At 42.6% G+C, this 14,524-nt stretch overlaps 1 protein-coding gene across 1 annotated transcript in view; it reads right to left on the reverse strand.

The window, feature by feature from the left end:
• The window catches only part of LOC122803898 (protein SIX6OS1-like), a 2,044,062-nt gene that overhangs the window by 1,681,845 nt on the left and 347,693 nt on the right, over positions 1–14,524 (reverse strand). The gene's annotated exons all lie outside the window — the stretch shown is intronic.

Consider the following 14,524-nt stretch of genomic DNA (forward strand, 5'->3'; position numbering starts at 1 on the left):
CTTGTGGGCATCCGAGTTTGGGATTTTATGCCCACAAGAAGTGCATTTCTTAAATCCTCTCAGTTTGTCAACCATGACACAAGAGAGAAAATAGACAGTGCTACTATAAAAGCACTAAAATGAATATGAGAAGGAAAGCCTTTTTTTTTTTTTAAGAGTTAGAAAGAAAAGGAAGAAAAAAGAAAGATTACCAGATTACCAGAAATGCAGCAATGGTAATCAAGATACGAAGAAAATACCCTGTGCTATAGGGGAAAGAATAGAATACCAACTATGGTAAAAAAAAAAAAAGAAAATACTATAAATATAGTAAGGAACCTTATGCTATAGAATAAAATTGCGGGGAGGTTGAGAAGCAAAAGAAGGAGGAATTATTTAAAGAAGATACCAAAAACACTTATGAATCACTGAAAAGATTACTCGAGAGAAGGACCTGCATCTCAGCATGAGGGCGACAAATGAGATCTGAGGTACTGAAGATGGACAAAGACATTAGTACAGGGAGGAGCTCAAGAGTTGGATCCAAAGTTTACAATATGTAGCCAAGTCAGATGCGAGGACTGGATCCAAACCCATTTGTTGAGGAAGAATGAAAAGGACAACATCAGATCAATGATCTTTTAAAACAGTAACATTTGTTAAAAGATTTAGTAAAACAAATCACTGGTATCAAGCATAGACTGATGAGCTACCATTTATCATGTCATATCTCAGTTGTTTCCTTACAGCCACAGGCAAAAAGAAAAAAATGAGAGGTGATAAAAAAAAAAAACTTCTCATATGACAGTCCACCTGTTGTGTCTAAGACTCAAAGTGACCTCTATTACAAATGAAGTGCTTAGCCTAGGTCATTAATGCTTTTCCTAATCTCCCATATCATCTAAGACTTTCTTCTAAAGCTTCCTCTTAGATGGTCAGTGTGCTATATTCTGACACAGCGAATAACCACATATCCCACCAATGGGGCCAGTCATTAATGTCAACCTTTGATGGGTACCAGGTCATAAACCTTGACAGAAAGTTTATGAATTTTGACTTCCACTCTGAGGAAGTTGTCTTCCAAAATTTTGTTACGAAGCTTAGAAAAGATATGTATATTACTCTGTTCAATAACCATTGAGAGGGTGAGCTTTCCAGGTTCCTTGGGAGCATAAAAAAAAGTTATGTCTTACCATAACATTCCATTTGTGTTGTTCATCTTCTTTCATTCATCACTGATGGGTTCGGAACCGAGTCAGCCTTTTTACCAAGCTCGCACCAGCCAAAAAACTCTCGAGCTAAGTTTCTACCTAGAATGCCCTTCTCCCTCTTACCTCAGATCGAGTTTGTTAGAGAAAGTGAAGTAAAGCCGAGGCCACTACTGCGCAAATACCCTAGGACACCACTTGGACCCAAAGCATCCTCCAGGAGCCTTTGGAGGGGGAAGGAGGGTGGGAAGTGATGAATGAAAGATGAACAACACAGATGGAACATAATGGTAAGACATAACTTCTTTATCTGATGTTATTAATCTTCTTTCCATTCATCACTGATGGGATAGAATCCCAAGCTACCTTGAGGTCCATGGAAGAACATTCCTGAGTATCACTGAGCCAAAGGCAGCTCTCCCTCTGGTGACAAAGTCCAATTTGTAATGATTGATAAAGGTATGAGGCTTAACCCAAGTAACTGCTGCGCAGATGTCATCCATGGAATCCCTGGAATGGAAAACTACAGATGTTGCCATAGATTTAATGGCGTGAGCTTTAACTTTTGGTATAGGTTCGTTACTGAGGGAATAGATGAAACGTATGCAGTCCCTTAGCCATTTTGATAATGTAACCCTGGAAACAGCATTTCCCATTCTGGGCCCAGAAAAAGATATGAAAAGCTGTTCAGATTTATGGATAGGTTTGGTCCTGTCTAGGTAACATCTCAGTTGCCTATGTATATCCAAGGAGTGAAGGCAGTACTCTCCTCTATTGGCAAAATTTGGAAAGAACACTGGTAGGTCAATGGTCTGGTTTATGGAAAATTCAGAAACAACTTTGGGAAGAAAGGATGGATTTGTCCAAAGTGATACTGTGTCTTTATGAAAGACCAGATAGGGCTTCTTGATACACAATGCCTGCAGCTCTGAGAACCTTCTGGCAGACGTGATGGCTACCAAGAACAAAGATTTCTAAGACAAAAACTTTAGGTCACACTTCGCAGCAGGTTAAAAAGGTTTTTGAGTCAAAGATTGAAGGACTAAAGTGAGGTTCCATGGGCTGTCTGACAGGAGGCCTGATATGAGAGGTCCCCTTGAGGAAGACCTTGCATAGGCGTAAAGAAATAAGAGGGGTGCCATCTATACCATTGTGGAAATTAGAAATTGCCACTAGGTGTACACGTACGGTAGAGGCAGAGGGTCCATTATCAAAAAACGTAGCTAAGTATTGAAGCACCACAGTTACTGAAGCCGAATACGGGTCTAGCATGTTATCTTTGGACCAGATGGAGAACCTTTTCCATTTATCCTGATATAGTCTTCTGGTGGATGGTTTATGAGAGGCCAGAATGATGTCTCAAACAGGCAAGGAGAGATTAGCTTGCCTGGCGACTAATGGAAGTGGAGAAACCAAGCTGTCAGCTTGAAACTGGACAGATTTGGGTGGCTCAACCCTTGGGGGTGAGTAATCAGATCTGGTAGAGGGTCCAGAATCCACAGCGGGTATACTAGGTGAGGCCGAAGGAAGGGGAACCAAACTTGTCAAGGCCAGAACGGAGCTATGAGGATCACCTTGTATCTCAACCAAAGAGCTTTCTTAGAAATTGTGGAATCAGGGGAATGGGAGGATAAGTGTAAAGAAGTCGTGGGCCAATCGTGGATTAGACCGTCCCTTGCGGACTCCCCCTCAGGGGTAAGTAGGGCAAAATAGCTACTGCACTTGTTGTTCGAAGGGGAGGCGAAAAGATCACAGCAAGGCTGGCCCCAGTGGCTGAAGATTTCTGTCACCACCTCAGGATTGAGGGACCACTCGTGAAGCAGGAGGATGCATCCGCACAGCTTGTCCGCAATTACATTGGAGCTCCCCGGGATATGTGTTGCTGTCAGAAAGTGGTGGGAAGTTATTGCCCACTGCCAAATTCGCATGGCTTCTCGACATAGGGGGTAGAACTTGGTTCCTCCTTGCTTGTTGATATACCAGACCACTGACATATTGTCTGACTGAATTATAATTGTCCCGAATGAAACAGCCGAATGAAAGGCCTGCAACACTAACAGCACTGCTCTCAGTTCCAGGATACTGATATGCTTTGGACTGTCTTTCCCTGGAAATGGCCCCCCCCACCCGATTAGGGAAGCATCCGTGGTCACAATGGCTCTGGGCTGAGCGGATTGAAATGGGCAACTCCAAAGTTCTACGCCTGGCTTCATCCACCAAAGGAGGTCCTGTTTGCAGGAGTTGGTTATTTGAATCTGGTAACAGAGGGGGTGATAGTTTAGGAACCACTGACAAAGAAGGAGCAACTGCAGGATCCGCATATGTAGCTTTGCTAGAGGCACTATTGGAATTGAAGTTGCCATAGAGCCTAGGGCCTGAAGAACTTCCCTTGCTGAAACTTTTGAGAGAGTATCACTCGGAGGTGGAGTCTGTGAATTGGGAGCAATAATTGACAGGACTGGGTACTGAACACTGCTCCAGTGAATTCTATTTGTTGTGTAAGAGTAAGGTTTGATTTCTCCAAATGTATTGTTATTCCCAACAATTTTGCCAGAGAGAGAGTATAATGCAGTGCTGTTACCAGAAGATGCTCGGTGGAGGCGGTGAGGAGCCAGTCATCCAAATATGGAAACATCCGGAATCCTTGTAGTCTCAAGTGAGCTGTGACCACTGCCATGCATTTCGTGAACACTCTGGGGGCTGTAGAGAGACCAAACGGCAAGGCACAAAATTGATGATGACTAGCCCCTAGCAGGAAGAGAAGCAGACTCCTGGAGCATTTGTCCATCTTGATATGGTAATACTCATCCCGGAGATCTAGCAAACACATCCAATCGTCTTCTCTTAAAAAGGGGAGAATAGACTGAACCGTGACTATCCAGAATTTGGTTTGGGTGACAGACTTGTTTAAGCTGCTGAGATCCAAAATGGGGCTCCAGTCCCATTTTTTTTGGTACTAAAAAGAACCTTGAGTAAAATCCGGATCCACGTTGGTCTGGAGAGACTGGTTGGATGATTCTTTTTTGAGACAGCTTTATTATCTCTAAAGCTGCTTCTTCCCTTTGACTGGGTGGAACATAGGGAAGTTTTCTTGGAAGGTCTGTTTGACAAGAAAGGGGAATGGTGTAACCTCTGGTGATGATACTCTGCACCCAACGATCGGTGGTAATAGATTGTCAGGCAGCTTGGTGCAGAGAGAAACTACCTCTGACTGCTTCCAGAGGTAAGCATTTGGGCTGATCCCTGGAACCTTGGTTATGAGGACACCCCACTGCCTTCCGGAATTGTTACCCCCTCTGTCCCTGGAGGTATCATCACCACGTGCGGCAAGGAAAGGACCCTAGAATTTTTTGTGCCACATTTTCCCACTCCTCTGATTCCTGGAGAAGGTACGTTGAGGACTGGAAAACCGCAGGCCTACGGCAGACAGGGTCTTTCCATCTTGCTCACACCTGGCTAGCATGTCCATCACTTTGGAGCCAAAAAGGGACGAAGCTTCGATGGGAGCATTCAAAAAGGAAGACTTGAAGGGGTCCGCGAGGTCACAAATGCGCATCCAGGCATGATGCCTCATGACAAAGCCCGAATCTGCTGCTCTAGCCGCCCCTTCAGTCGCATGTGAAAGCAACCTCATGGACGAGTTGGATATCTATTCCAGGGTTGCGAGCTGCGAGGCCACTTTGTCCCTGACCTCGTCAGACAACTGTCCTGCAAGCATCCCAGAAAGTTCGGAGATCAAGTCCCTCTGGAGCCTTGTAAAATGTGGCAAATAGTTCAGGGACTGTATAGCAAAGATCCCTGATGCAAAAACTCACTTCCCAATCTGTCCACTGCCCGGGACTCCCTGTTGGGTGGGTGGACAGCGGGACTTTCCTTAGCCAAGTCCTTTTTCGTTGCCACCGCCACCACCATAACATCGATTGGTAACCCTTTGGACAAATGCAAGTTCTCCTTGGGAGGGGAAAGAATTTTGTCTGGTCTCCGAGGGATTGCCTCAATGGAATCAGGGTTCTTCCAAGCGAGCTGCACGATGAGCTGGACGAGCTCGTTGGCAGGCAGGGTCACCCAAGAGGTAGAAGGCCGGCCGCGGAAAGCCTGCAGGAACACGGACTCCTCAGACGAAGGGTTGGAGGGCTTCCAGTCACCTCTCTGCTTTAGCATTTCCAGGATAGCATCATCAGGAGGTGACCGAGGGAACCCTTCACCATCATTATAATCTGTGTCTTCAGTTAAGGACTCCTCGGATGAGTCCATGTGCTTCCTCTTGCATGGCTTCTTTTGAGGGGGCTCCTCAGTGAGGGTCTCTGAGAAGGACTCAGAAGAGCGGGTACCCTGAACAGGGGTGTCCTGCGGCTTCTCTGCCCGGTGTTCTGGAGGGATGGTCTGTGGCAGGTGTAGCTCACGGGGCGAAAACTGGGGTTCCGACATCAAAAGAGTGCTTCCAGAAGCGAGAGCCCTCTTCATCAGGCGGAAGGCAGGCCTGCCTGAAGATGGATGGGAGCCCGGAATCGAGAAAGACAACCTCGGGACTGGGGTCACACCCCACTCCAACGAACCTGCCCCCACTGATGAAGCCTCAAGCAGGATTAGTGCGGAAGCAGCTATAAGTGCCAAGGATGGAACTGAGGAGAAAAATGGCTCAGTGTCCCGGGCCAAAGTGCCTGTCCACTAATCCTCAGATTCAGGAAGGACCGGAACCGAAGACCAAAGGGACAAACTTGGAGCTGGAGTGAGGTGCACTGTAGGCGTCGATGTGATGGGTTCCAAGAAGGATGTTGAAGCAGAAGGCTTCGGAACCGAGATGGTCGAAGAAGGAGTGTAAGATGGAGTCCGTGGATAAAACAACCCAAGTCCTGCAGGTGGATGGGTCTTAGAAAGTGTGGGTATCTCCCTGGGTAAAAACAGCTGGTCCACAAGACGCACCACGTCATGTTTCAACAGGCTCCTGGTGGATCTAGTGGATACTCTGGATGGAGAGTCAGGATGTTCAATGAACAGGCTATACACCTGGACCACAAATGGATCTACGGAAAGGGAGTATTGGGTCCATGGTGCAAGGTCTGCAGGCACTGAAGTCTCTAGTTTTGAGACCGGGAGTAAAGGGGTCAAATCCAATGTAGTCGGTACAATGCTCGGTGCCGAAGTGGCACTCAGAGCCGAAATGGTCGGTTCCAAAATCGTAACTAACGAAGGAGTTGAAGGTGTGCCCTCAGCCGAAGTGGCCACAGGTGCCGAAGTCGAAATAGGTGTAGTGAGGTCTATAACTGGCGCAGGAGACAGAACCGGTGCCGAAACTGGCACCGGTGTCGAAGGTTTCGAGATGCTCAGAGCCGTAGAGGCAGATTTATGCTCCAAAGACAACTTTGGGACCTTCGATTTCACAGACTTGCACTGATCACCCGATGGTGAGGAGGGAACAGAGTGGGACCTCTTTTTGTCTTTAGTAGGAGGGGTTGAGACCTCATCGCAGAAATGGCCTCTGAAAAGGGAGACTTAAGTAACCCGTTTAGTATCAATTTATTTTTGCGCTCATTAAGTGTGGGTTGACTGAAACTGACAAATGTCACAGGGAGGCTGCACAGAAAGGTGGGGCACTCCCAAATAGTATACACAATCATCGTGAGAATCACTATTAGGTAACTTGCCATTTCATGAAGCACAATGCTTAAAACCTGAAGTACCCTTCTTATCGGACATCTTGATAGATAGACACCACAGGCCAACAGTATAATCCAGTTAGAACAAAAGTCAAACACAGTTCATGAAGTCACAATTGTACCAATACAGTGATATGTAGAGAGAAAATAGATACACCTTACTAAAACACAAAGCTAACAGGTTAGACAGGAAAACAAATACCAGCTATGGTAATGAAGAAATACCACAAGAGTAAGGAAGAGTAAGGGAGGAAAGACCGTACCAACAATGGTACTTGAAAGTTTACCAGCTGTAACAACGGGTAAAGTAGAAAGGAAAAAAACAAGGTCAGACAGAAGAAAACACACTAGAAATACTATTTGCTCAATAAAAAAATGAAGATATCAAAAATTTTCCACACAAATATCAAATAAAATTCCACTTAGCTGAGAGCTCTGCTGAAACGCGGCTTTACTGCTATGCGGCAAACAAGATCTGAGGTAACAGGGAGAAGGGCATTCTGAGTAGAAACTTACCTCGAGAGTTTTTTGGCTGCCTCGTGCTTGGTAAAAAGGTCGACTCGGTTCCGAGGGCTAGGAATCAGTGATAAATGGAAAGAAGATTAACAACATCAGATCAAATAGCCAAAAGTCAGAACAGGTTTGGTCAGTAGAGTGGTCTGCATAGCCCAGGCACATGCCTCTATGATAGTTCCCCACATATGCAAGCTTAACAGACATGCCCATGTCATATGGAAATAGTCTGCATTGTTATTGTTGCATCGTCAACAGGAATTGGAAGGAGATAATCCTCTTTTGTTAAGTCTAACTGGGATATTATGCCATTGGTGTAAAAATGTAATTAATGTAAATTGCCAAATGTCATGGAGGTTATCATTTAAGTTGCCTTGAATCACCTTTCAATCACTCAGTTGGACATGAAAGTTATGGTGCATGAAGTTCCAATAGTCATGATTATTTGACAAAAGAGTGGGGGAGTCTCTGTACTTTTCTTATAAAATGTTTTCATTCTTAATCCACCCTTATAATTATAATAACTAATCTTCTATGACTTTATTATCTTGACATACTCAACCTGACTAATGTTTTTAACTCTTACCATTTCTGCCAAGTTAACTCTGTAGTTGGAGGTATTGCCACCAAGTTCATGTCTGACAGACGAAGCAACATTTTAGCTGTTTGTAATCTATCATCTTCCCTATAGTGGTGTCCCAAATGTCTATCAGAAAATAAATATCTGCATTCAACCAATTAGTCCAGATGTTTTATTATGGGAGTCGGAAATATAGCTTTCCAGCAAAATTGCCACAGAATGCCTCATTCTGAGGTCTATTGCCATTCATACTCATTGTTTGCCAGCCGCTTTTCTCAACCCCCTGGATCCCAAATCATGGTTATGGCTATTCTTATTCTCATCCTGGAAGCAGACGAACTCTACCAGCAACCAAATACACATTTATATATATCTTAGTGACTATAATGAACAACAATGGAGACACCTTTGTCTCATTCCCTTCTTTAATCTTTTGTGCATTTGAAATGACTCCATTTGTATCTATCTTAGCTACGGGTTCAATGTAGAACTACTTACACTTATTAATGAAGGAGGGGGAAAATGCAGGAACTGTAAGAATGCCTATATGAACTCCCATTCCGTTGAATCAAATGCTTTTTTGAAGTCAATTAAAATCGTGGCTACAATAATATTCATCTGTCTGCACTGACTGAATTGTCAAACGTAGTCTAATTAAATCTGTACTCCCTATTCCATATTTGATAAACTCTTGCTGCTTGCTGGATACAATTTTGGATAATATATCTATTGGTCTATTAGTAAGGATCTTCACATAAATCTTTACCTCCTGTTCTTGGGACTTTTTACAAAACTGTTGAGAAAGAACTTTTTAATACTGATATGAGTAAAAGTAATTTTTATAATATAACACATGCTGAGTTTAAAGCTTTACATGAATTACGGACTAATGAAGCTTTGATCATTCATCCGGCTGATAAAGGAGGCTCTATTGTGGTTCTTGATGCTGTGAAATATGATTTATATATGACTAGAATGCTTGAAGCTGTTTCCACATATGAACCTGTTACTGAAATGACATCCTACAGAAGGACCTCACTGAGACAGATACCTGGTGTCAGAGCCATGGCCTCAAGCTCAATGCCAAAAAGTGCAGTGTCATCCCCTTTGGTAAAAACTCCATACCCATGAACTACCACATAGGCAGCAATCTACTAAACACCGAATGCGTGATAACAGACCTTGGGACCCAGGTGGACAGTAGTCTCTCCTTTGATAGTCACATCTCCACAGTAGTCAGGAAGTCCTTCTACATGGCACACCTCATCATAAAAGGGTTCTCATCCAGGAAAAAGGAGGTCATTGTTCCCCTCTACTCGACACTCATTAGACCCATTATAGAGTACAACGCCCCTTTTGGAATGTACCTCACAAGACATCTGCAGCAGCTGGAAAGGCCACAGAAGTACCTCACAAAGAGGATTACTGGCCTCAAACTAATGCCCTACACCGACCTCCTCAAAAAACTCCAGCTTTACTCCATAGCATATCACCTGCTCCAAGGTGATCTCTGCCTAACATATAAAGCTATGTCAAACCCAGAGCTGTTGGACATGCTACACCTAAAGAAATCCCAATCCCTCCGGGCTAAAACCCAGAGCTGTTGGACATGCTACACCTAAAGAAATCCCAATCCCTCCGGGCTACACGCTCTAGGGACCTAAACCTTGTCACCACAATAAACAGGACATGCTGGAGGGATAGATTCCTGTCCCAGAGACTTCCTATACTCTGGAACAAGCTACCCATCTATGTCATGCAAAGTTCTTCATTAGCACTCTTCAAGAAAAATCTTGAGGAGTGGATGGGAAATAGGAAATACACCCCGGGGATCACTTCTGTGTCTCTGCTCGACAGTGGCACAGGAAAATAACACTCTTGGGTGGAGTAAGCCACGGAACCTTGCTGGTTAGGCTTACGTAGGCCCTTGGGCCGACAGCCTAGTACCTACCTATGAAAATCATTTATTCTGTATTATTAATAATATACATAGCTGTTTATATGAAATGTTAATGGAACAAACCCTTGATAAAGCATTATATGATTTCATGTTAGTACTTGAGCCCATGATACCAGTTATACATGGCCTCTCAAAGGTTCATAAATCTCTTGTAGACCCACCCCTAAGACCAATTGTTTCTAGTAGGGGGTGGGCTACAGAATTTATTTCTCTCTATATAGAGGGACAGTTAAAAATAAAAGGCGACGGCTGTTTTAAAAGCTACTGAACATTTCCCGAGTAGTGTAGGTGAATTTTCTAAGAGTCATGGCCCCTTTCTTGAAAATATTTTTCTTGTCAGTATGGACATACAGATGTTGTTCACTATAATACCTCATATCTTTGGGATAGCGTCTCTAAAAAAATTTTAAGAGAGAATACTGACTATTCATTGGAATTAATAGAATGTATAGCTATTTTAATGGAGCTTGTACTGGAAAATAATGTCTTTTTATATAACAAGGTAGTTTATAGGCAGAAGGTGGGAGTGGCCATGGGGACTCCATGCGCTAACAGTTATGCCAACTTAGTGTTGGCGGACTGGGAGCGCATGGCAGTCCTATCTGAACATGAATTTTCTCAGAACTTTCTGTACTATAAGCATTTTGTGGACGACATTTTTGTCTTGTGGCATGGGCCAGAATTAGACCTTAAGAGATTTGTGCAATATCTTGAGTCCACTAGTACCTGTTTTAGATTTGTTTTAAATTATTCTTGTACATGTATTGACTTTTTAGATGTAAAGATTTTTTTAGTAGATGGTGCGTTATCTAGTTTCCTACATAGGAAAGAATGCAGGAAGAATGCCCTTTTGCACTTTAGCAGTATGCATCCGCAGCACATTTTTAGGATCATTGCCAAAGGGCAATATCTGCGTATGTCACACTTGCATACAAATGATGAGCAATGTAATGAAGCAATGCTTAACTTGAAAGATGAGTTATTAGTTAAGAGGCTATAATGAGCAATCACTAGATAAGTCCTTTAATACTGTAGCTACTATGCGCCATGATAATGGTAAACCTTATTTCCATCGTACTTATACTTCATATAAGGGTAATGTACAGGATGTTGCATCCACCAATGTCAGACTATCTTTAATTTATGGCAATAATATTCAACAAGTATGTGAAGTTGTAAAGAAGTTTTGGCCAGTTTTGCTTTCTGATGACAAGGTAAAGGATGTTGTAGGTTATAAACCAAGTTATACATTCAGAAATAATTCCTCTTTGAAGCGACAGCTATGTTACAAAACAGCTTGTGTTCCTTTACCCTTACCTGATCGCCAGGGGACATATGCATGCAGGCATTGTAAAGCTCGCATATACATTGGCACTGAGCAAGAATTTCAACATCCTTTTATTAATTACACCTTTAAACCAAGTTTCTATGCTGATTGTAGGTCAAAAGGTTTGATATATGCGGCTAGATGTAAGTCCTGTACACCCTTTTATATAGGCGAGACCATTAGAATGTTGAAGGAGCGCATTTTGCAACATAGAGGAGATATTAAATGCATGAATTTGTTCAATGCCCTAGCTAAGCATATTTCAGTGGCTCCTGGTCATTCTTTTGTATTTTATGTTCTGCAAATTGTGCATGTTAATAAACGGAAAAGAGATTTTAATGTTAAGTTGGAGAATGTGGAAGCAAAATGGATATTGAAGTTGTAGGCAGATAAGCTGCCAGGTCTGAATCTAACTGACCTTTAAAACCTGCCTTGAAAAAACGGAGTATACATCAGTAATTGGTATTTATCTTAATTGATTAATTGACTAATGCTCCTTATATATATGTACACCTGCAATGTTTCTTTGTGGATCTGATGAAGCACTATGTGTAAAAGCACTTATCCTGTGGAATAAAGTTTTTATCTGGTTTCGTACATTGGCCGTGGTGGAAGCTTTGTTATTTTACAATTTTACTCAGCCACCTTTAGCTGCTTGGATACATTTTTTCTACTTTATGACTGAAATAGTGTAAAGTTAAGATATCATTAATTTCCATGTGACTGGTGGTGAGGTTTAGATCGTCTTTAAAGAGAGCAGTGATGCAAACTTTTTTCTGCCTGTCAGATATATTTTTAGCTATTTTCTGTGAGGTTATCCCTTGTGTTCAAAAGAACGTTTTATTCCTGTTCCATTTTTCCTGTAAACCCAAGTAGTGCCCGTTCCTGATTTTCTTCTTTTCTGCCCATAGGCAGATATTAAGAAATATCTCCTTACAGTAATCTGCTATTTTTGTATGTTTCCTCCATCTTTCTTACTCCCTTTTCTGCTATTTCTATTTTGTATCATCTCAAGTTGGTTCTATTTCTAGATTACGTTCTATTTAATTATGAGTTTGAATAACCCCCATGTAGCCAAGGTCGACACATCCTGTTCCTGTGCTGACTCCCAATAATATAAAATTATTCATTCTAGTTCTTGCTTCCGTGTAGTGGATTGTAGGAGTAGTGGGTCTAGTCTCCAAACTGGTGGGGTATTATATGTACCCTTTAACTGTAGATCTAATATTATGGGAGCATGGTCTGACTAGACTATGGGAATTTACTGAATGTCATGCATATTACAGAAAAAAGATCTAGACATAAGCCAGAAGTCGATCCTACTTGCTACTCCTCATTTAGAAGCTATGTAGCTATATTGTTTATGCCAGGGTTCAAGGTTCCTCCAGGTAACAATAATGTCTAGTTCCTCCATAGGAACTGTAGGGAACTGAAAGGTAATCTATCAGGTGTAGGCTTTAAAACCAAGTTGAAATCCTCTCCAATAACTATGGCTTCACATTTCGTTTTTAGCTTACATATTCAGTAAAAAAACTGTGATACTGGCAATGTGTCAACTGTTTTGGGAGCATAGAAATTCCTCAGTGATATATAAAAATTTTGTTGTTTTATTATCAAAATCCCCCATCTTCCTTGGGTATCTTGTTGCTTCAAAGATTTTGCACCAGCCTAAGGATTCATGAATTGAAATACAAATTCCACTCTTTGCTCTTTTATCAAGCTCACTAGTTTCCACCACTGCCAGTAGTTCAACAAAACCCACTTATCCTTAATCTTAATTTTAGTTTCTTGTAAGAAAATCGCTTTCGCTTTGGTTGACCTTTTTGTAATGTGCTGACACACCTCTCATGTTCTGAGTTATAAATCAGATGTTATTTTGTCTACTGATCCCCATAGTAACTATAGAGTTATTATGACCAGACCTGTCTCCATTATAATTATAGCTAGGCGGGAGATGTGAGTTTAGTCAAAGATTTTGCAAATTCAACTTACTGACTTTTAAATTCTCCTCAGAATCCCTCAGGACAGGATTGCAGGCAAAGAGCTACTGTTAAGCAGGTGTCACCCCACTCTTTGTTGAATAATGTTGGCAGAGTACTAGCATGTTAAAAGAACTAAATAAACACCACGACTGAACACGTCAGCTTCAATGGGTACCAAAGCCTTTTATCGAGGAGGTTATGCTCTGCAACCCCCAATAAACAAACATTTTAAATAAAACTTATTTACATTATTCGTCTTATCCAGTTTAAGCCTTAGCTAAACTGGTGATGTAGTGATACACGAAAACATCTTACAAGCATGTAAAAACTCTAATGAAGAATGGGAAGTTATGTACCTACCATAACGTTCCATGTTAGTTTTCTTCTTCTTGCCTTCTTTCTTGCTGGATGGGTTCGGAGCCGACCCTCGGCTCCGACTCGGCCTATACTAAAGCTCGAGAGCTATTTATACCGGCTCAAGGCTACCCTATATCCCACCATGCTAGGCGCTAACTACCCAGATCTCGTTTGATAGCTGAAACCATAGCAGTTCTGATCTCCAAAGTAAGGAGAAGAGGAAACCTCACTCGTAAGTAACCTAGACCTATAGCTACCAGTAAGGATAGCCAAAGGGGGTTAATACTGAGGCAGGAAGAAGATCCCCAAGGATCCTTAGGTCTGTTCAGGCTAGGGGGATGGAGGGTGGGACGCAAGAAAGAAGGCGAGAAGAAGACAACTAACATGGAACGTTATGGTAGGTACATAACTTCTCAATGTTAAGTTGTCAATCTCGCCTTCATTCTTGCTGGATGGGACCGCGTCCCTAGCACCTTCACCCTGGGTGGCTCATCGGAACAGACTCTTGAGAACAGTGGAACCAAAATTAGCCCTGCTTCGGGAGGCCATGTCTAATTTGTAATGAGAGATAAAGGTATGAGGAGAGGCCCATGTGGCTGCCGCACAAATGGAATCTATTGGTAATCTAGCCTGAAAAGCTATTGATGTGGCTAATGCTCTAGGTGAGTGAGCCCTGGGCCTTGACGGTAGCTTTTGGCGTCTGAGGTCATAGATGAAAGTAATCACAGAGGCCAGCCATCTAGAAAGGGTTACTTTGAAAACTGGAAGGCCTTTCTTCCCTGCTGCATAAGATAGGAAGAGCTGTTCAGATTTCCTAGCTTGCTTGGTTCTATCCAGATAGTAACGGAGCTGACGATGAACGTCCAGAAAATGCAGCTTTTGTTCCGCTCTGTTGGAGTAGTTGGGGAAGAAAACTGGGAGATCAATAGTCTGGTTTAGGTTCGCCTCAGAAGAAACCTTG

This window comes from Protopterus annectens, chromosome 6.part0 (assembly GCF_019279795.1).
Source record: "Protopterus annectens isolate FY-2018-M chromosome 6.part0, PAN1.0, whole genome shotgun sequence".
Lineage (NCBI taxonomy): Eukaryota > Metazoa > Chordata > Ceratodontiformes > Protopteridae > Protopterus > Protopterus annectens.